Source organism: Symsagittifera roscoffensis, chromosome 7 (genome assembly GCF_963678635.1).
Source record: "Symsagittifera roscoffensis chromosome 7, txSymRosc1.1, whole genome shotgun sequence".
Classification (NCBI taxonomy): Eukaryota; Metazoa; Xenacoelomorpha; order Acoela; family Convolutidae; genus Symsagittifera; species Symsagittifera roscoffensis.
The window spans coordinates 58482535-58506449 of NC_087068.1; positions in this window are offsets into that span (position 1 = coordinate 58482535).

Here is a 23915-nt window from a genome sequence, read left to right on the forward strand (position 1 = left end):
ATTTCATGTAATTTTACTTTTCACATAATATTTCATTCTGAAATGTTCTTTTTTTTTAAGTTGGCAGCTTAACCCAGTCGCCCCGTTATAAAGTATCCCCCCGTTCATTAGAAAAAAGCGTGCAGGAAAAAAGAGGTCGAATTTTTGCAGTTGATGTTTCGGTTGATCATTACTTTGGCGGGTTCATGCACCACTGTCTCAAGTCTAAGGTGATTCGATGACCACATAAAAACCACTGGCGAGATAAAGAGCCCCATATTGTTTATGTATCCAGTTTTTGTTCCTTTTCTTTTAAGGCCAAAGTTGATTTTTTATTGCTGGAATTTGCCAGAAGTAGCGACATTTGGGCTCTTCCCCTTATTGTCTAAAACTATTTTTACCTTGTTATAACGCTAAGAATATTTGCATGGCCCACACACTAACAACAGTTAATAGTTCAAAAATTTCGAATTTCCTTCAAAAAGTTAAGGTGATTAGGTTAGTAAAGGTGCACTAGTAAAGGCGATTAGGTTAGATATTTGGCCTTTACACTCATGTGAATTGGAAGAGGGGGAAAAAGAGCCCACATTTGTTTATCATATTTTGCATTACGCTTTTGAGCATAACAACGCGTAAAATATTTATGTGAAAACAGAACGTTCATAATGTTGTGCTGGAAAAAAAGCCGAAACTTGGATTGCGGATTGATGGTTTTTGACTTGGTTTGTTAATGCTAGATTGCTTTAAGGTTAAAATTTAGAGCGGAGGCTACTACAAAGCAAGTAAAATGTCTCTTCACATGAAGTTTTATGAATAATAATCGATTATATCGGATTTTAATTGTCAGTCCAAAAAAATTTTTTTTATAAAATCGAACATAAGGGGTTAAAAAATGGGTTATAGTCCCAATATATTTTTTTATCAATATAATCAATTATAATCTATAATGGATTTTGTTTCAGAGTGTTTTGATGTAATTTGCTAATTTTATCAAAGTTATCTTATTTTCTGTTAAGTGCAGTTGCTACCTTTTACATTTCATGTAATTTTACTTTTCACATAATATTTCATTTTAAAATTATCTCTTTTTTTTTAACTTGGCAGCTTAACCCAGTCGGTCCGTTATAAAGTAGCCCCCCGTTCATTGGAAAAAACGTACAGGAAAAAAGAGGTCGAATTTTTGCTGAGTAGCCCCCTTGCTCAGATGTAAGCTTGGGCGCGGGAGAAGGGGTAAACTGTAAACCTAGAGAGTAGTAGAAAAAAAAGCAACAAGAAAAAAAACGAGATTTTGTGAATGGATTTCGTATTTATCGATTCATGTTACTTAATGTTTTGTTCAAATTTTATTTTTGATTTGTCTTTGAAATTGTTTTGCAGAAAAAAATCAGCAAACTGATTAAACATATTAAAATGGAGTTTTGTGGTTTAAAAAAGTTCTTTTCATGGATGTGTGTTGAGAGGAAAATTGATTATCATGGAAGAAAAATAGATTATCTACCACTAGTCATCCTTATGATCTTCCGTGTTTAGAGCCGAAGGGTGTTGCAGCACAAGCCTATAAAAAAGAGTAAACACCACTAAGTCGCACCGTAGCCTTTACGAATAATTCAAGTGCCAAATGTGATGGAACGTAATTTACCCGTTTCAATGTACTTATAAATGTACTTTTGCTATTATAATTTACACTAAAATCTAGAAAATTAACAAATCAACAGATTCGAAAAAATTTTGTTTTAAGCAAACCGTACTTAAAAACACTTTTCGAGCAACTGTAGAGGCAACTTAATTCAATGAGGTGGTGGAAAGTTGAAAAGAGCAGAAAAAGAGTATTTTAGGCAAGTGCAAATGCAGAAGCTGAGGCAGAAAACACACAGTGCAAAAAACTTCTCGAAGAAGAAACTTCCGGAGAGAGTTCGTGTCTGATGGAGCGACTCACCCACGTGCAGCCAGGGTACATAGGGTACACGTGTTCGAAAGGGTTCTACGATCAGGTGAAGGCATACTACTTTCCAGGGGACCAAAAGGCCTTTGATGCATGCAAAGGCAAAGGTCGGCTTTTTACTCTTCATAAAGTTTTTTCTATACTCTAACCTCTCAATTTTCAAAAAAAAACCTAATAACAATATAATTTTTTTGACAATATTTCTTGAATAATTGTGCCTCGAAACGCCGGAAAATAGCCGCAATTCTGGTGGACTCTTTCTGGCCTTAGATTACTCACCTAGCTAACAAGTTTTTCTTAATTTTATCGCGGCAGTCCCTCCTAGGATGAGATTAAGAACTGCTCTGCTTTCTCAGCGTTTGAGGACAATTTACTACGAGAAAACAAATTTTCTCTCTGGATTTTTTTCTGTTCAGAGACTGGCCGTCGTATGGGATGGGAATTAAATTAGTTTTGCCTCATTTTGCTAGATTTCTGATTGTAAAAAAATACTAATCATAAAATTTTCATATATAAAAAAGTTTAAATTTTACATTTTTTATATATGAAAAGATGCTAGTCATACAATTTCCATATATGAAAAAATGCTTATCATAGACCTTTCATGCAATTTTCTGTATTTATGGAATTGTATGGAAAATGTATGACTAACATTTTTGGTCAACACGGGAGCCAAGAGAGATATGCAGAAATTGGGCTTTTTCTTTCCGACCCTTCCTTCTATTTGGATTTATTTTTGGCAAAATTTTTTACATGGTTATAATGCAACGAAACTAACAACTAAGAACAGATTTGCTCTGCAACTTTTAAGCTTTACAACTTGACTATTCACAGCACATTTGTTTTTCATACTGTAGAGTGATAAATCACTCATTTAGCCACAATAGAATGTACGGTACAAAACACTAAAGATTGAAAATCTAAAATGTTGAGGGCAGTTAATTCTTTTTCATTTTTGTTCAAACTTAGATCCACAGTTTGCAGTTTTTCATTCGGATTGAAAAAATTCAAAAGAGCTTTTGTGGAGCTCAACTGTTTGACAGCTTCAAATCTCGATTTTAATTGGATAAGTCTACAATATTGCTGTCCATGCCTGCCTAGGAGATATATGTCGTCCTTCTAGACATATGCGGACGTTTCTTGCGAGTTACTATTTGGTAAGGACAACCATTTGATGATAGAACGTGTGCGCTTGTAATCTGACTCAAGAACAATAAATGATTGACGTTTTGATAAATATGACTCAATTTTCTACGTAAAAAATGCAAGTAAGTGGTCGTCTTAAGCTTGCATGTTTGCGTGAAAATTTTGTATCGTGGTTTTAATTTCTTTGAGCTTCATACAGGCATAGATGCGGATGGAATTTTGGGCCATTTTTCTATGACTTTCAATGCAGTCGGTGCTTTGGCGAAAAAAAAAAAAATGTGTGCCGGAATCCAACATCCCACCTCGAGGTTCAAAGTCTTACATCCTAGCATCTGCATCGCGGGGGCTTGATAATTATCAAATACTAACCAACATTAAAACCTAGCCATTAGACAGTTATTTGGAAAAGTGTCAAGGAACGCAAGTAAACAGAAAAAACTCTCGATTTTTCAAACTAAATTACTCGAACTTTCAAAGAAAAAAGATCTATAGCCCTGAAGTTCTTTGAAATTCAAGACAAGAAGTGATTGGCTCTTTTGATTTAAAAAACTCAATTTGAGTAAGCTGGATCAATATATGGCTCATTTCAATTTTCGACCACATTTCTAATTTTCAATTTTGAAATATTTTGAAAATTTTCAATTAAATTTTTTTTGGCTGAATGCATAATCTTATATTTTAAGGTATGAAAATAAATGTGTTCACAATAGTTAGTTTGTTCACCGTGCAAAATTTCAATAAATTATGACCACGTATAAACAGTTTTTCAAAACTAAAAATTAACCGTGGGGGTTAGGGAGTGAAAAAGAGCCCAATCGCTATATTTGTTGTTTTTTTTTGCTGAAAAATCTGATCACTAAAATCAATTTTCAAAATTAGAAGTCCTTTTTTGTGGTTTTTACGCATTTGCTGTTCGATAGTGGGGTTTGCTTTACTTCAAACAAAGAAAATGAATTAAAGTTTAAAAAAAATCAAAAGCCAAACCGCGAAAAAGGAAGGTTGAGCCCGATAGAAGAAATTTAATTTGAAAAAATTACCAGAATTATTTTAGAGTTTGAAGGTCTATGTCTATGTTCATTTTTTTAGCAAAAAGTTTTGGCTTTCGGAAAAGTAAAAGTTTTAATTTTTTGATCGTTTTTTTCTAAAGTTAGTGACCTCTCCCAAAAACTACCCTCCCAAATCTCCTCAGTTTCCGATTTCAACCAAAAATATGAGAAGCTCCCATGCAAAAACGGCTACGCTAAAGTTTTTTTAAGCAAAGTTTTGGCTACAGGAAGTTTTTTCCCTTTTTTAACCGTTTTGAACCTCCCCTGAAAAAAAATTATAAATGAAAAGTTATGACCCTCGGAAAAGTCAAAATTTCAATTTTTTGACCGTTTTTTGTGCATTGGCAGTTAAACCTGATTTTTCTACAAGAAAAGTTTTGACCCCCTAAAATCAAAAATTTGATTTTTTGACCGTTTTCTTAAACTTTTTGAGCTCTCTCCCAAATCTGAGATTTTGATTTCAATCGAAAGGGCTTGTTGTAGTAAGGCACCCTTACACGAGCAAAGCTTAAACTTTCTCAAAAACTACTCTTCCAAATATCAAAGTATTGGTTTCAAAAGAGTGAGCGGAAAATGGTAAGCTCCCGTTAACCAAAATTTCTTACATAAGTTATGGCCGTCGGAAAGTCAAGTTTAACTACCCTCCTTTATCTGTCAATCTAAAAATTTTGTGTCAATGCAAAGAGTGGGTTGTGATATTTCTTTTGCATACGTTTGCATACGCGACCCAGCCCATTTTTCCATACAAAAAATTATAGCTCTCAAAAATGTCAGAATATTCATTTTTTGACAATTTTTTGAAATTTTTTTAGCCTTCTATAAAAATATTTCTTAAGCCAAATCTGATATCAAGGTTTATTCGAGATAACTCGCTCTGAGGAAACCTCCGTGCAAAAATGACTGAGCCTTCAAATAACTAGGAAAAAAGTTGTTTTCGGGATAAATAAAAGTTTCCAAAATCCCTTATTCTATTGAAGAAACAACTAGGAGTTTGAAATTAGATACTTACTGCATCAAACGTACAAATTCGAAAACTATCAGACTGATACCTCCAGCTTTAGTGGAGCACCTATTTCTTTTTTGTTGGAAACAGGCATCATTAAAACGTATGCTTTTTGTTTTTTTTTTTTCTATTTTTTGTTTTTTGAGACGTTTCAGAAAAAAAATTCGCTTTTCTCAAAAAAGTTATTCTTTTTCAAAAAGTACTCCGCCAGTTTGTACAAAATTGGGACCAGTTACGCCTTTGCTTGATATCCTAGCATCTTTTTTTACAGCCTTCAAAAAAGTCTGGGGGGGTAGGTATTTTTTGACAGCTACTCTGAATTTTTTTGTTTTTCTCAAAAAATTCATTCAAGTAGAGATTTAAATTCAATGAATAGAACAATTTTCGAATGCCTTCTAAGCATAAAGGTCCTTAGAAAAAAAACTTTCGATTTTTTAACCGTTTTTTGGAACTTTTCAATTTTCTCCAAAATTAGCCTACCAAATCTGAGATTTTGATTTCAATCGTAAAAAAAAGTTGAGGAAATTTTCCTGAATCAACGGCTTTACTCAATTGATTTTAGATAAAATTTTATGATCTTCGGAAAAGTCACAATTTCGATTTTTTAAATCTTTTTTCATACTTTTTGACTTTTCTTCCCAAATCTTAGATTATTATTGAATGGAGAAAATGGGATATGAGAAGCTCTTCTGCATAAACAACTACGCCAAAACTTCTTTACACAATAGTTTCCGCCCTCGGATAACCAAAATTTTAATTGTTTGACATACTTTACTTTGTTAAAAGTTTTTGTAATTTCTCGAAAACTACCCTCCCTTATTTGATATTTTGTTTCAATTAAAAACAAAAACTTGTGGAAAGCTCCTGTGCGTATGCGACTACGTCCAAGTTTTTTTACAAAAAACTTTATATTCCTCGACAAGATAAAAAAATTTGATTTTTCGACGGTTTCTCGAAACTTTTTGACTCTTCGAATAAACTACCGACTCAAATCTGATTTTCTTTGGTTCAAGGAAGTGAAAAAGATTTTGAGAAACTCTCTGTAGAAACGCCTACGCTCAAGTTTTTCCGCAAAAGGTTCTCGGAAAAATCAAAACTTGCTTCCCAAATTGAAACTTGCCTCCCAAATTGATTTTGAGTTCAATAGCTCTCCAGAACGAAAAACCACGTGCATGCTTTCTATCAAAAAATAGGGCAGTCAGAAGAGTCAATTCTTTGAGTTCTTGTGCTTTTTTGGAAGTTTCTAACTCTTCTTAAAAACAACTCAGCCGAAGCTGATATCAAGTGTTTATCGAAGCGACAGGTTGTGAGAAAGCTCCGTGCAAGAGCTGTTGCGCCTAACATTTTTAGGGAAAAAATTAGGATAATTAAAAACTCTCAAAAAGTTTTAATTCTTATTTGATTCGAGAAACAACTGAAGTTTTGAAACTATCTAATTCCGACATCAAGTAAACAAATTCGAAAGTAATCAAATAGGTTCATCAAGCTTTAGTTGGACTCCTAGTTCTTATTTATTCAAAACACGTATCATGGAAATGTATGGGTTTGTTTTTGTTTTTATTACTTTTGAGACGCTTTTGGAAGAAATATTCGGTTTTCTCGAAAAATTTACAATTTCTCAAAATGTGCTCAATCATTTTTTTAAAAAAACTGACCAAAGGACATTAAATTTATTCACTTCTTATGCGATCTTTTTACCATGCTCAATTTTCTACATCCTTGAAAGCGGGAGGATTTTTTGACCACCATTTTTGAATTCAATGGATAGTACAGTTCATGAGAATATCCTCTGCATAATCGGTTACACCCAAAATTAGTTACAGAAAAGTTATGGCCCTCGAAAAGTCAATTTGTTTTTGAGCGCGTTTTTTTTTCTCAAAAAATACCCTCCCACATATGAGATTTTGATTTCAATTAAAAATACGGGTTTTCAAAAATACCCCGGGATATGAAGCAAAACCCATTTTTTACTCAAAAATTTATGATCCTCGAGAAATTAAAATTTTGGTTTTTTGACTTTTTTCAATTTTTTGATTTTTCTCCAAAACTGCCCTTCCAATTTGTAGATTTTTATTTCAATGAAAAAAACGGGTAGTGGGAAACCTCCCTGCACTTTTGGCTGCGCCAAGTTTCTTTCTCACTAATTACCCAAAACGGTCAAAACTTTGATTTCTAGAGTCATTTTTGTTGAAAGTTTTCGAGATTTTGAGAGAAAATAAGCCAGAAAATAGGTTTTTGAAAATTCCTTTGCATACGAGATAACGCTCAAAATTTTTTAACATCTTGATGTTTCGACGTTTTTTGTGTGAAACTTTTTGACACATCTCAAGGTTCTTGTAAGACCAAATCTGATATCGGGAGTTTAATTGAGGCAAAAGGTTGTGAGTCATCTCCGTGCATAAGGGGCGATGAATTTGAGAGTATCGTTGTTTTTGTGAGATTTTCAATTCTCAAAAAATTCTATCTCTTAATTTATTAGAGAAACAACTAAGGTTTTGAAATTATCTTTGTATTATGAAAATCTATGGGAATTTTTTTGCTTCTATTTACTATTGTTTGTAGAGCTTTTGGGGAAAATGTTTGCTTTTCTCACACACATTTACTGTGCAAATAAGTCATAGATAATATAGAAAAGATTCAGTTGCTTAAATATATATTCTGGAATGTATTGGTAATTAGTTTTCATTGCTTGTTAATAAGATCAATCATAAACACCTATTTGAAGAGATTTGAACAGATATGAACAGATTTGAACAGATAAATATCTTCTAATAAATGACTGAATTAGTTGAGCATTACATGCTAATCCTCCTTGAGGGCTGGTTTCGGTAAGAGCCACCCGAGTCGAGATTTTTCACCTAATTTAAAGCAAGAAGATTTGAGCGGTTTGAGCGGTTTGAGCGGTTTTTTAGACAATTACGCTCAAAATCTTGCTTCAAAAAGAGCGGTTTGAGCGGTTTTTGGACGGTTTATTTAAAAAAACTTCTCAAATACTGCGCAAGGTTTGAGCGGTTTTTGAGCGGTTTTTGAGCGGTTTTTCTAGATAAATCGCTCAAATCTTGCGCAATTTTTGAGCGGTTTTTTTTGGCTAAACCGCTCTAAACCGTTCAAATCTTGCGCGGTTTTTGAGCGGTCTTTTCAGATAAACCGTTCAAAAACCGCTCATTTTGAAGCAAAATTTTGAGCGTAATCGTCTAAAAAAACCGCTCAAACCGCTCAAATCTTAATGAATTTAAAAAACTTCAAGAAAATAATTTTTATACATACATACATACATACATACATACATACATACATACACATACTTACATATTTTCCAGTGGCTATGTTGCTCGAGCATTTGCGCACAAAAGGACCACTGTTTTTTTTTACAGTTTCCATGCAATTTGTTGTATGCAAACTCAACCAAGTTTCCCAACATCTCAGTGTGGACATTTATTTTGATTTGGTTAAATATCTTTCATACGGTTCCCAAGCTTATCACCCCGCACTTTAACCCCCTTCTTCTTAAACCACACTCACATTTGTGTTGCTTTCAAAAGTCTAGTGTTGCTTTCAATTAGCATTATGTAGGCTATCTCTGTTTCAAACGCGTGAATGAGAGATTATTTTCCTTAAAAATTGAAATGCAATTATTTTTGAGATGCTAGAGGCATGAAGCAACTTAAGAAAGGCTTCTCAGGCCTCAACTAGTACACTTAATTATAATACTCTTGTAATTATAAAAAGGACCTAATTTGAAACAAATTATCGATATTAAAAGGGGGTTAACTTGCTGTGGGGTTAACTTGTCACGCGATTGTAAACTAGGGGTGTGAAAATTGGGGATTAAAAAACGTGAGGTTAAAGAGTGAGCCACCTGATAAAAAATTAATTTTTTACAGCTAATTCCACTTATATACTTTCAAAAGTTCAAAAGTGTAGGAAGTGAATTCATCTGAAAATTAAAACATTAGAAAATGAGAGAGAATTCGCTCTGCCGAAGAGATTGAACGTAGCAATGTCATATCGTAAGTGACCTGTTAAATCAAGTTAAGCAAAAGTAAACTAAAGTACATAAAAATCACATCATTCCTCTAAACAGGAAAATTTTTAACTGAATACAACTAACAAAAACTGCTCTTGTTCTCCCCATCAATTTAAATTGAAAAAGTTAAATGACAACTAATTACGCAGTTAAACATATAGGATAGAAAATTAACGTTGGACTTATAGTCCGACGGATTATGGAATTACTAAATTATTTAAACGGCAAATGTACTAGAGTTAGCACGAGGTATTGTAACGGGTATGTAAAAGATTAAATGGGCATCGATGGTTATCAAAACAATTATATTGGTGTTGTAGCGGGTTACAAAGTGTTTAATGATTAAAAAAATACATGAAATGAAAAAGAGCGTTTGAGTTTCAGTTTTTGTCGCCACTAATGAAGCTCTCCAGTTCAGCATTGAACAATTCGCTGTCAATATCAGCTTGCTGTTGAAAATCTTGATAACAAATTTTTCATGGACTGATAAACCAAAGTAAGAAAATCTATGTCCGATAAAGAAGTGTCCGAAGGATTTAGGCAATCTGAGAGTGGCTGTGACTCGATTTGGCTGATAAGTTCTAAGAGGATTAGGTTAGCAGCAGATCCAAGGTTTCGTCTAGTTGATCTATAACATCTATTATAAGCCTTTTTTCATAAAATTTTGGTCGGCCTACGTGGCGGATCACTTCAATCCGGCGAGTTAGTTATGGGTGTTGAATCATGTGCGGTATCTAGGTTAGATGAAGATGCCAATTCCTAAGACGCTGCTGTGATGATGTGTATTGGGAGTTCTGGCATTAGGGGTCCGGTTGGTTGCTCAGCTAAAATCTCAGACTCATTTTATCCCGGATGAATTGAGGATGAGGGATAGATTTAGCGTGCTCGGGTATCCATTCCCACTCACCAATATTAGAAGTTTTCGAAGGATTGAATGTAGTTTCATCGCAGTTTAGATATTCTGTGTTGAAGATCGGTTTCTTGGAATGTGGACGTTTTCTTTTTGAAAGGTGTTTTGAGGAGTTGGAAGCCCTGGTCCTAATGTTGTTGTCCGAAGTGGCCATTTCAATTTCTTGTCTCGTCTTGTGGCCTCATTTTGGTGTTTTCTGAGTACTGGAGGTTTCTTCTGGTTGGTTCGCTTCGCATCTACTTCAAAATCACAGCTAGGAAAATGATGTTTCCTCTAAACTATCGAATGTGAGTTGAGTTTGCTTTTAATAATGCGATATCGCCTCTCTGATGATTTTTCTGTCGGATAATTCAATTGTGGTTTTAGAAGTTTTAACTAATTTTTGGTTCAATTTCGTGTGAAAAGGGTTTCCATTGATGCTTTTTTTGGTTCTACGAAAGATGTAACCATAAAAGGGCTCTGAAATGGCAGCCTTGGCAAGGACGGTTTTGGGGGAGAAATGTAGTCGGATTCTTATCCCTTTTCCAGAAGGAATTGGTTTTTCTTAGGTATCACAGTCCCCTTGCAGCCATCCTCACCTCTGTCATCTAAATTCCAGTCTAGGGCGCGTTCTTTATTTAAAACTGCTTTCCGTTTGTCTAAAATTCTACTGGATTATATACAAAACGCAAGTTGTTTCCAAATGAAATTGAGTTTTCTATTGAAGTGAATTTCGATTGGTTATCCGTCATTTTTTGATTGAAATGAAAATTGAACATTCCAAATATTTTTTGAGACAGCATCTTGTAATGTATACTTTAGAAATTCTTGAGCCATTCCTAATAATTGAAAATTTACAGAAAGTACAAGTTTTTTGAACGGTGATCACCTACTCTATAGAATATTATTTTGTTATTAGAGTTGCAAAATAAATTAAAATCTTGGCTGTTTAAACAAGAGGCGTGATCTACGCAAAAAGAATATGGATTATCATGGAAATAAAAGAAATTTTGAAGAAAGTCTATAACTGTGTTTGTTGAGGTAGATGTAGTAAATTTATCCTATGGTAGTTTTGAAAGTCTATCGATACATAAAAGGATGCTTTTGTTTGTTCCCCACAAAGAATTTAGAGGACCGTCAATGTCTAAATTAAGTTAATCGTTTGGTTCGCACAAGGGGAGTAATTTGCTAAATTGTGAGTTTGGGATCACTTTTTTTCAAATTTTTACCCGTTTTTGTGCACTCTGAACATTTTGTGCCACGGAGGTAAATTTTGTTTTATGTGAGACCACCAGATGTATTGTGCCAAATATGTCATTCCAAATTAGCCAGGGTGGGCATCATGTAAGGTCTTCATCACGGCATTTCTGAGTGTAAAGGGAATAACGAGTTTGCCATCCATTTATAATAATCCGTCGGATTCATGAAGGTCGCGTACAAAATAAGGAAATATGGAAATAAGGAGAACTTGAATTAAATCGTATCATTTTCGTTTTGAACCTGTGTGCCACCAACGCTTAAAGAACTTTTAGTTTGTAGTGTTTTTACCTTTTATTCTTTTTCATATTGAGGCGTATGTAGGTAACGCATTTTTGTCAGCTCTTTTTGTTGATAAAATTGACCTTGATAGTTAACTAGTAGTTGGAATCTTTTTTTTTGGTAACCTAAAGGCACTCATGGGGACGTTGGACACAGTATTTTTTTTTAAATTTCAGCACTTAAGAACCGTGTAGTAAACCTAGTTACCCGAAAAATAATCACAATAAACTTGATCAAATTTACAGATATTGGCAGCTATTTTGCTATTGTTTGTACAAAGTTGCAAAAAGCTGGAACAGAAAAAATTATTCGAAAAGACCTGTCTGTCTATTTTCTCAGAGTTTTGCATGCAGTTCGATTATTTAATTAACATTGCAACTTGAATTATGTCTACAAAAAAGCGTTTATATGCAAAATAATTTCGCAGTATGTCAATTGGTTTTTTAATTAGTTTTTTCTGACTGAATTTTTTGCTCTCAAATTTATTTGACGCTTTATTTGACATTTTTTATTTGACATTATTTATTTGGCATTTTTTATTTGAAATTTTTTGACACTTTTTGCTGCTATCTTCAGGTTTCGACATTGGGGACTACGGGAGGCTGACTCAGATGATGTGGATGGACTCCACTCAAGTGGGCTGTGGACTGGCTCAGTGTCCAGACAAGAACGCCACCATCAGTGTCATTCTCAAGTGCAAATACAATCCCCCGGTAAAACTAGAAATTGACAATAGTATTAAATATAATGCAAGAAGGCTCTTACACCCCACCCCCACTAATGAGAGTTGCAAAAAGTTGGGTCCGACAAAATTAATCAAAAAGATCAGTTGACCTATTTCAGACAAGTTTTGCATGCGAATGCTTTTTTTTCAGACCAAAAAGTATCGCATTGTCACTTTAAATTTCAAATTTGCATGCTTTTTTCAGACCAGAAAATATCGCATTGTCACTTTAAATTTCAAATTTGCATGCGTTCTTTTCAGACCAGAAAATATCGAATGGTCAATTTATAGTTCAAATTTGCTTTTTTTTCAGACCAAAAAATATCGCATTGTCACTTTAAATTTCAAATTTGCATGCTTTTTTCAGACCAGAAAATATCGCATTGTCACTTTAAATTTCAAATTTGCATGCTTTTTTTACAGACCAGAAAATTTTGCATGGTCAATTTAAAGATCAAGTTTGCATTTCTGATCTGAAAGGTGTGTTTTACTTTTTTAATTATTAAAGATAGAGACAAACAAAAGTTCAAATTTGCATTTCAGATTGCTCTTTTTTTTTACTTTTGTTTGATCAAATTTTTTGCTACGAATCATAAAAATAGAGATGATTTTAGTTTGTCTCTATTTCTAACCAATCAACAAAAAACAAAAAAGAAACTCGGAGATGTAGTTAGTAACGCTAGATCAATTTAAAATTCAAATTTGCATGCTTTTTTTCAGACCAAAAAAAATCGCATGGTCAATTTAAAGTTCAAATTTGCATGCTTTTTTTACGACCCGGAAATATTGCATGGTCAATTTAAAGTTCAATTTTGCACCTTTTTTTTCAAATTTTCAAATCAAAAAGTATCGCATTGTCACTTTAAATTTCAAATTTGCATGCTTTTTTCTCAGACCAGAAAAAATCGGATGATCAATTTAAAATTCAAATTTGCATGTTTTTTTTTACAGACCAGAAAATATCGCATGATCAATTTAAAAACTCAAATTTGCATGCTTTTTTTCAGACCACAAAATATTGCATGGTCGATTTTAATTTTCAAATTTCCATGCTTTTTTTCAGACCAGAAAATATTGCATGGTCAATATAAAGTTCAAATTTGCATGCTTTTTTCAGACCAGAAAGTATCGCATGGTCAATTTAAAGCTCAAACTTGCATGCTTTTTTTTCAGACCAGAAAATTTTGCATGGTCAATTTAAAGATCAAATTTGCATTTCTGGTCTGAAAAGTGTGTTTTACTTTTTTAAATAATAAAGGTAGAGACAAACAAAAGTTCAAATTTGCATTTCAGATTGCTCTTTTTTTTACTTTTGTTTGATCAAATTTTTTGCTACGAATCATAAAAATAGAGATGATTTTAGTTTGTCTCTATTTTTAACCAATCAACAAAAAACAAAAAAGAAACTCGGAGATGTAGTTAGTAACACACATCTCTAAGATCCAAAAAAGGTGTCTAAATAAAAAAAAATGGTTTTCACATTGTTTTTTGTTTTGTTTTCTACGCAAAATCAGCAACAAAAAAATTATCGGACTGGGTTGAAAGGTTTCATATTAAGGCCCTCTGATTTGTTATATGAACGACATTAATAAACTTCAAAAATCTTTTTCCCAATGTCGAGAAAAACCGGCTTGAAGTTTTTAATTTTTCGTCTAATTTCGAGAGAATGAGCAGGCTTATATTAGCTTATTTGTACTAATTTATGCAAATTTGCAGGCTTTTTTTCAGACCAGAAAAAATCGCATGGTTAATTTTAAAATTCAAATTTGCATGCTTTTTTTCGGACCAAAAAATATTGAAAGGTCAATTTAAAATTCAAATTTGCATGCTTTTTTCTAGACCAGGAATTATCGCATGGTCAATTTAAAGTTCAAATTTGCATTTTTTTCAGACCAGAAACTATCGCATGTTAATTTTTAGGTTTCAAATTTGCATGTTTTTTTTCAGACCAGAAAATATCGCATGATCAATATAAAATTCAATTTTCCATGCTTTTTTTCAGACCAGAAAATATCGCATGGTCAATTTAAAATTCAAATTTGCATGATTTTTTACAGACCAGAAAATATCGCTTGTTCATTTTTAGGTTTCAAATTTGCATGCTTTTTTCGGACCAGAAAATTTTGCATGGTCAATTTAAAGTTCAAATTTGCATTTTTTTCAGACCAGAAACTATCGCATGTTAATTTTTAGGTTTCAAATTTGCATGTTTTTTTTTCAGACCAGAAAATATCGCATGATCAATATAAAATTCAATTTTCCATGCTTTTCTTCAGACCAGAAAAAATCGCATGTTCAATTTAGAATTCAAATTTCCATGTTTTTTTTTCAGACCAGAAAATATCGCTTGTCACTTTAAATTTCAATTTTGCATGCTTTGTTTTACAGACCAGAAAATATCGCATGATGATCAATTTAAAATTGAAATTTGCATGCGTTTTTTCAGACCAGAAAATATTGCATGGTCAATTTTTAAATTCAAATTTGCATGCTTTCTTTGCAGACCAGAAAACATCGCAAGATCAATTTAAAATTCAAATTTGCATGCTTTTTTTCAGACCAAAAAAAATCGCATGGTCAATTTAAAGTTCAAATTTGCATGCTTTTTTTACGACCCGGAAATATTGCATGGTCAATTTAAAGTTCAATTTTGCACCTTTTTTTTCAAATTTTCAAATCAAAAAGTATCGCATTGTCACTTTAAATTTCAAATTTGCATGCTTTTTTCTCAGACCAGAAAAAATTGGATGATCAATTTAAAATTCAAATTTGCATGTTTTTTTTTACAGACCAGAAAATATCGCATGATCAATTTAAAAACTCAAATTTGCATGCTTTTTTTCAGACCACAAAATATCGCATGGTCGATTTTAATTTTCAAACTTCCATGCTTTTGTTCAGACCAGAAAATATTGCATGGTCAATATAAAGTTCAAATTTGCATGCTTTTTTCAGACCAGAAAGTATCGCATGGTCAATTTAAAGCTCAAACTTGCATGCTTTTTTTCAGACCAGAAAATTTTGCATGGTCAATTTAAAGATCAAGTTTGCATTTCTGATCTGAAAGGTGCGTTTTACTTTTTTAATTATTAAAGATAGAGACAAACAAAAGTTCAAATTTGCATTTCAGATTGCTCTTTTTTTTTACTTTTGTTTGATCAAATTTTTTGCTACGAATCATAAAAATAGAGATGATTTTAGTTTGTCTCTATTTCCAACCAATCAACAAAAAACAAAAAAGAAACTCGGAGATGTAGTTAGTAACACACATCTCTAAGAACCAAAAAAGGTGTCTAAATAAAAAAAAATGGTTTTCACATTGTTTTTTGCTTTGTTTTCTACGCAAAATCAGCAAGAAAAAAATTATCGGACTGGGTTGAAAGGTTTCATATTAAGGCCCTCTAAATTTTTATACGAACGACATTAATAAACTTCAATTTTTCGTCTAATTTCGAGAGAATGAGCAGGCTTATATTAGCTTATTTGTACTAATTTATGCAAATTTGCAGGCTTTTTTTTCAGACCAGAAAAAATCGCATGGTCAATTTTAAAATTCAAATTTGCATGCTTTTTTTCGGACCAAAAAATATTGAAAGGTCAATTTAAAATTCAAATTTGCATGCTTTTTTCTAGACCAGGAATTATCGCATGGTCAATTTAAAGTTCAAATTTGCATTTTTTTCAGACCAGAAACTATCGCATGTTAATTTTTAGGTTTCAAATTTGATGTTTTTTTTTTCAGACCAGAAAATATCGCATGATCAAAATAAAATTCAATTTTCCATTCTTTTTTTCAGACCAGAAAATATCGCATGGTCAATTTAAAATTCAAATTTGCATGTTTTTTTACAGACCAGAAAATATCGCTTGTTCATTTTTAGGTTTCAAATTTGCATGCTTTTTTCGGACCAGAAAATTTTGCATGGTCAATTTAAAGTTCGAACTTGCATGCTTTTCTTCAGACCAGAAAAAATTGCATGTTCAATTTAGAATTCAAATTTCTATGTTTTTTTTCAGACCAGAAAATATCGCTTGTCACTTTAAATTTCAATTTTGCATGCTTTGTTTTACAGACCAGAAAATATCGCATGATGATCAATTTAAAAATGAAATTTGCATGCGTTTTTTCAGACCAGAAAATATTGCATGGTCAATTTTTAAATTCAAATTTGCATGCTTTTTTTTGGACCACAAAAAATTGCATGTTCAATTTAAAATTCAAGTTTGCATGCTTTTTTCAGACCAGAAAATATCGCATTGTCACTTTAAATTTCAAATTTGCATGCTTTCTTTACAGACCAGAAAACATCGCAAGATCAATTTAAAATTCAAATTTGCATGCTTTTTTTCAGACCAAAAAAAATCGCATGGTCAATTTAAAGTTCAAATTTGCATGCTTTTTTTACGACCCGGAAATATTGCATGGTCAATTTAAAGTTCAATTTTGCACCTTTTTTTTCAAATTTTCAAATCAAAAAGTATCGCATTGTCACTTTAAATTTCTAATTTGCATGCTTTTTTCTCAGACCAGAAAAAATTGGATGATCAATTTAAAATTAAAATTTGCATGTTTTTTTTAAAAGACCAGAAAATATCGCATGATCAATTTAAAAACTCAAATTTGCATGTTTGTTTTCAGACCACAAAATATTGCATGGTCGATTTTAATTTTCAAATTTCCATGCTTTTGTTCAGACCAGAAAATATTGCATGGTCAATATAAAGTTCAAATTTGCATGCTTTTTTCAGACCAGAAAGTATCGCATGGTCAATTTAAAGCTCAAACTTGCATGCTTTTTTTCAGACCAGAAAATTTTGCATGGTCAATTTAAAGATCAAGTTTGCATTTCTGGTCTGAAAGGTGTGTTTTAATTTTTAATTATTAAAGATAGAGACAAACAAAAGTTCAAATTTGCATTTCAGATTGCTCTTTTTTTTTACTTTTGTTTGATCAAATTTTTTGCTACGAATCATAAAAATAGAGATGATTTTAGTTTGTCTCTATTTTTAACCAATCAACAAAAAACAAAAAAGAAACTCGGAGATATAGTTAGTAACACACATCTCTAAGAACCAAAAAAGGTGTCTAAATAAAAAAAAAATGGTTTTCACATTGTTTTTTGTTTTGTTTTCTACGCAAAATCAGCTACAAAAAAATCATCGGACTGGGTTGAAAGATTTCATATTAAGGCCCTCTAAATTGTTATACGAACGACATTAATAAACTTCAAAAATCTTCTTCCCAATGTCGAGAAAAACCGGCTTGAAGTTTTTAATTTTTCGTCTAATTTCGAGAGAATGAGCAGGCTTATATTAGCTTATTTGTACTAATTTATGCAAATTTTCAGGCTTTTTTTCAGACCAGAAAAAATCGCATGGTCAATTTTAAAATTCAAATTTGCATGCTTTTTTTCGGACCAGAAAATATTGAAAGGTCAATTTAAAATTCAAATTTGCATGCTTTTTTCTAGACCAGGAATTATCGCATGGTCAATTTAAAGTTCAAATTTGCATGTTTTTTTACAGACCAAAAACTATCGCTTGTTCATTTTTAGGTTTCAAATTGGCATGCTTTTTTCGGACCAGAAAATTTTGCATGGTCAATTTAAAGTTCGAACTTGCATGCTTTTCTTCAGACCAGAAAAAATCGCATGTTCAATTTAGAATTCAAATTTCCATGTTTTTTTTTCAGACCAGAAAATATCGCTTGTCACTTTAAATTTCATTTTTGCATGTTTTGTTTTACAGACCAGAAACTATCGCATGTTAATTTTTAGGTTTCAAATTTGCATGTTTTTTTTCAGACCAGAAAATATCGCATGATCAATATAAAATTCAATTTTCCATGCTTTTTTTCAGACCAGAAAATATCGCATGGTCAATTTAAAATTCAAATTTGCATGTTTTTCTTACAGACCAGAAACTATCGCTTGTTCATTTTTAGGTTTCCAATTGGCATGCTTTTTTCGGACCAGAAAATTTTGCATGGTCAATTTAAAATTCAAATTTGCATGATTTTTTTTACAGACCAGAAAATATCGCATGATCAATTTAAAAACTCAAATTTGCATCCTTTTTTTACAGACCACAAAATATCGCATGGTCGATTTTAAATTTCAAATTTCCATGCTTTTGTTCAGACCAGAAAATATTGCATGGTCAATATAAAGTTCAAATTTGCATGCTTTTTTCAGACCAGAAAGTATCGCATGGTCAATTTAAAGCTCAAACTTGCATGCTTTTTTTCAGACCAGAAAATTTTGCATGGTCAATTTAAAGATCAAGTTTGCATTTCTGGTCTGAAAGGTGTGTTTTACTTTTTTAAATATTAAAGATAGAGACAAACAAAAGTTCAAATTTGCATTTCAGATTGCTCTTTTTTTTTACTTTTGTTTGTTCAAATTTTTTGCTACGAATCATAAAAATAGAGATGATTTTAGTTTGTCTCTATTTTTAACCAATCAACAAAAAACAAAAAAGAAACTCGGAGATATAGTTCGTAACACACATCTCTAAGAACCATAAAAGGTGTCTAAATAAAAAAAAAATGGTTTTCACATTGTTTTTTGTTTTGTTTTCTACGCAAAATCAGCTACAAAAAAATCATCGGACTGGGTTGAAAGATTTCATATTAAGGCCCTCTAAATTGTTATACGAACGACATTAATAAACTTCAAAAATCTTTTTCCCAATGTCGAGAAAAACCGGCTTGAAGTTTTTAATTTTTCGTCTAATTTCGAGAGAATGAGCAGGCTTATATTAGCTTATTTGTACTAATTTATGCAAATTTTCAGGCTTTTTTTCAGACCAGAAAAAATCGCATGGTCAATTTTAAAATTCAAATTTGCATGCTTTTTTTCGGACCAGAAAATATTGAAAGGTCAATTTAAAATTCAAATTTGCATGCTTTTTTCTAGACCAGGAATTATCGCATGGTCAATTTAAAGTTCAAATTTGCATGTTTTTTTTACAGACCAGAAACTATCGCTTGTTCATTTTTAGGTTTCAAATTGGCATGCTTTTTTCGGACCAGAAAATTTTGCATGGTCAATTTAAAGTTCGAACTTGCATGCTTTTCTTCAGACCAGAAAAAATCGCATGTTCAATTTAGAATCCAAATTTCCATGTTTTTTTTTCAGACCAGAAAATATCGCTTGTCACTTTAAATTTCATTTTTGCATGTTTTGTTTTACAGACCAGAAACTATCGCATGTTAATTTTTAGGTTTCAAATTTGCATGTTTTTTTCCAGACCAGAAAATATCGCATGATCAATATAAAATTCAATTTTCCATGCTTTTTTTCAGACCAGAAAATATCGCATGGTCAATTTAAAATTCAAATTTGCATGATTTTTTACAGACCAGAAAATATCGCTTGTTCATTTTTAGGTTTCAAATTTGCATGCTTTTTTCGGACCAGAAAATTTTGCATGGTCAATTTAAAGTTCGAACTTGCATGCTTTTCTTCAGACCAGAAAAAATCGCATGTTCAATTTAGAATTCAATTTTCCATGCTTTTTTTCAGACCAGAAAATATCGCATGGTCAATTTAAAATTCAAATTTGCATGTTTTTTTTACAGACCAGAAACTATCGCTTGTTCATTTTTAGGTTTCAAATTGGCATGCTTTTTTCGGACCAGAAAATTTTGCATGGTCAATTTAAAATTCAAATTTGCATGATTTTTTTTACAGACCAGAAACTATCGCTTGTTCATTTTTAGGTTTCAAACTTGCATGCTTTTTTTCAGACCAGAAAATTTTGCATGGTCAATTTAAAGATCAAGTTTGCATTTCTGGTCTGAAAGGTGTGTTTTACTTTTTTAAATATTAAAGATAGAGACAAACAAAAGTTCAAATTTGCATTTCAGATTGCTCTTTTTTTTTACTTTTGTTTGATCAAATTTTTTGCTACGAATCATAAAAATAGAGATGATTTTAGTTTGTCTCTATTTTTAACCAATCAACAAAAAACAAAAAAGAAACTCGGAGATATAGTTAGTAACACACATCTCTAAGAACCAAAAAAGGTGTCTAAATAAAAAAAAAATGGTTTTCACATTGTTTTTTGTTTTGTTTTCTACGCAAAATCAGCTACAAAAAAATCATCGGACTGGGTTGAAAGATTTCATATTAAGGCCCTCTAAATTGTTATACGAACGACATTAATAAACTTCAAAAATCTTTTTCCCAATGTCGAGAAAAACCGGCTTGAAGTTTTTAATTTTTCGTCTAATTTCGAGAGAATGAGCAGGCTTATATTAGCTTATTTGTACTAATTTATGCAAATTTTCAGGCTTTTTTTCAGACCAGAAAAAATCGCATGGTCATTTTTAAAATTCAAATTTGCATGCTTTTTTTCGGACCAGAAAATATTGAAAGGTCAATTAAAAATTCAAATTTGCATGCTTTTTTCTAGACCAGGAATTATCGCATGGTCAATTTAAAGTTCAAATTTGCATGTTTTTTTTACAGACCAGAAACTATCGCTTGTTCATTTTTAGGTTTCAAATTGGCATGCTTTTTTCGGACCAGAAAATTTTGCATGGTCAATTTAAAGTTCGAACTTGCATGCTTTTCTTCAGACCAGAAAAAATCGCATGTTCAATTTAGAATTCAAATTTCCATGTTTTTTTTTTTCAGACCAGAAAATATCGCTTGTCACTTTAAATTTCATTTTTGCATGTTTTGTTTTACAGACCAGAAACTATCGCATGTTAATTTTTAGGTTTCAAATTTGCATGTTTTTTTTCAGACCAGAAAATATCGCATGATCAATATAAAATTCAATTTTCCATGCTTTTTTTCAGACCAGAAAATATCGCATGGTCAATTTAAAATCCAAATTTGCATGTTTTTTTTACAGACCAGAAACTATCGCTTGTTCATTTTTAGGTTTCAAATTGGCATGCTTTTTTCGGACCAGAAAATTTTGCATGGTCAATTTAAAGTTCGAACTTGCATGCTTTTCTTCAGACCAGAAAAAATCGCATGTTCAATTTAGAATTCAAATTTCCATGTTTTTTTTTCAGACCAGAAAATATCGCTTGTCACTTTAAATTTCATTTTTGCATGTTTTGTTTTACAGACCAGAAAATATCGCATGATGATCAATTTAAAATTGAAATTTGCATGCGTTTTTTCAGACCAGAAAATATCGCATGGTCAATTTCTAAATTCAAATTTGCATGCTTTTGTTTGGACCAAAAAAAATTGCATGTTCAATTTAAAATTCAAGTTTGCATGCTTTTTTCAGACCAGAAAATATCGCATGGTCAAATTAAAATTCAAATTTGCTTTTTTTAAGAACAAAAATTATCGCATTGTCACTTCAAATTTCAAATTTGCATGCTTTTTTTTCAGACCAGAAAATAATACATGATCAATTTAAAGTTCAAGTTTCCATGCATTTTTTCAGATCAGAAAATTTTGCATGGTCAATTTCAAGTTCAAATTTGCATGCTTTTTTCAGACCAGAAAATATCGCATTGTCAATTTTAGGTTTCAAATTTGCATGCTTTTTTTCGGAACAGAAATTATTGCATGGTCAATTTAAAGTTCAAACTTGCATGCTTTTTTTTCAGACCAGAAAATATCGCTTGTCACTTTAAATTTCGATTTTGCATGCTTTGTTTTACAGACCAGAAAATATCGCATGATGATCAATTTAAAAACTCGAATTTGCATGCTTTTTTTCAGACCAGAAAATATCGCATGGTCAATTTTAAAATTCAAATTTTCATGCTTTTTTGGACCAGAAAAAAAATTGCATAGTCAATTTAAAATTCAAGTTTGCATGCTTTTTTCAGACCAGAAAATATCGCATGGTCAATTTAAAGTTCAAATTTGCTCTTTTTAAGAACAAAAATTATCGCATTGTCACTTCAAATTTCAAATTTGCATGCTTTTTTTTCAGACCAGAATATAATACAAGATCAATTTAAAGTTCAAATTTCCATGCATTTTTTCAGACCAGATAATATTGCATGGTCAATTTAAAGTTCAAATTTGCATGCTTTTTTCAGACCAGAAAATATCGCATGGTCAATTTTAAAATTCAAATTTGCATGCTTTTTTTTGGACCAAAAAAAATTGCATGGTCAATTTAAAATCCATTTTGCATGCTTTTTTCAGACCACAAAATAATGCATGGTCAATTTAAAGTTCAAATTTGCTTTTTTTAGGAACAAAAATTATCGCATTGTCACTTCAAATTTCAAATTTGCATGCTTTTTTTTCAGACCAGAAAATAATACATGATCAATTTAAAGTTCAAATTTCCATGCATTTTTTCAGACCAGAAAAAATTGCATGGTCAATTTAAAGTTCAAATTTGCATGCTTTTTTCAGACCAGAAAATATCGCATGGTCAATTTTAGGTTTCAAATTTGCATGCTTTTTTTTGGAACAGAAGTTATTGCATGGTAAATTTAAAAATCAAGTTTGCATTTCTGGTCTAAAAAGTGTGTGTACTATTATAAAAACTTAAGATAGAGACAAATTAAAGTTCAAAATTTGCATTTCAGAATGCTCTTTTTTTTTACTTTTGTTTGTTCAAACTTTTTGCTACGAATCATAAAAATAGAGATGATTTTAGTTTGTCTCTATTTTAATCATTTAACAAAAAAGAAACTCGGAGATATATTAAGTACCACACACTTCTAAGAACCAAAAAAATGTGTATTTATAAAAAAAAATCATGATGATGATTTTTGTTCCGAAAATTGAAAAGGGGGAGGAATTTTGTATTCGGGTGTGTTTTAGTTTTCATATTTTTTTTCGTTTTGTTTTCTACGCAAAATCAGCTACAAAAAATAATCAGACTGGGTTGAAAGATATCATATTAAAGCCCTCTAAATCGCCATACGAACGACATTAATAAACTTCAAAAAAAGTTTACCCAATGTCGAGAAAATCCGGCTTGAAAATTTTAAATTTTTCGTCTAATTTCGAGAGAATGAGTAAGCTTATTTCAGCTTATTTGTACTAATTTATGCAAAATTGCATGCTTTTTACAGAACAGAAAATATCGCATGGTCAATTTAAAGTTCAAAATTGCTTTTTTTAGGAACAAAAATTATCGCATTGTCACTTCAAATTTCAAATTTGAATGCTTCTTTTTCAGACCAGAAAATAATACATGATCAATTTAAAGTTCAAGTTTCCATGCATTTTTTCAGACCCGAAAATATTGCATGGTCAATTTAAAGTTCAAATTTGCATGCTTTTTTCAGACCAGAAAATATCGCATGGTCAATTTTAGGTTTCAAATTTGCATGCTTTTTTTCCGGAACAGAAATTATTGCTTGGTCAATTTAAAGTTCAAACTTGCATGCTTTTTTTAGACCCGAAAACATTGCATGGTCAATTTAAAAATCAAGTTTGCATTTCTGGTCTGAAAGGTGTGTTTTACTTTTTTAAATATTAAAGATAGAGACAAACAATAGTTCAAATTTGCATTTCAAATTGCTCTTTTTTTTCTACTTTTGTTGTTCAAATTTTTTTCTATCAACCATAAAAATAGAGATGATTTTAGTTTGTCTTTATTTTTAACCAATCAACAAAAAACAAAAAAGAAACTCGGAGATATATTAGGTAACACACACCTCTAAGAACCAAAA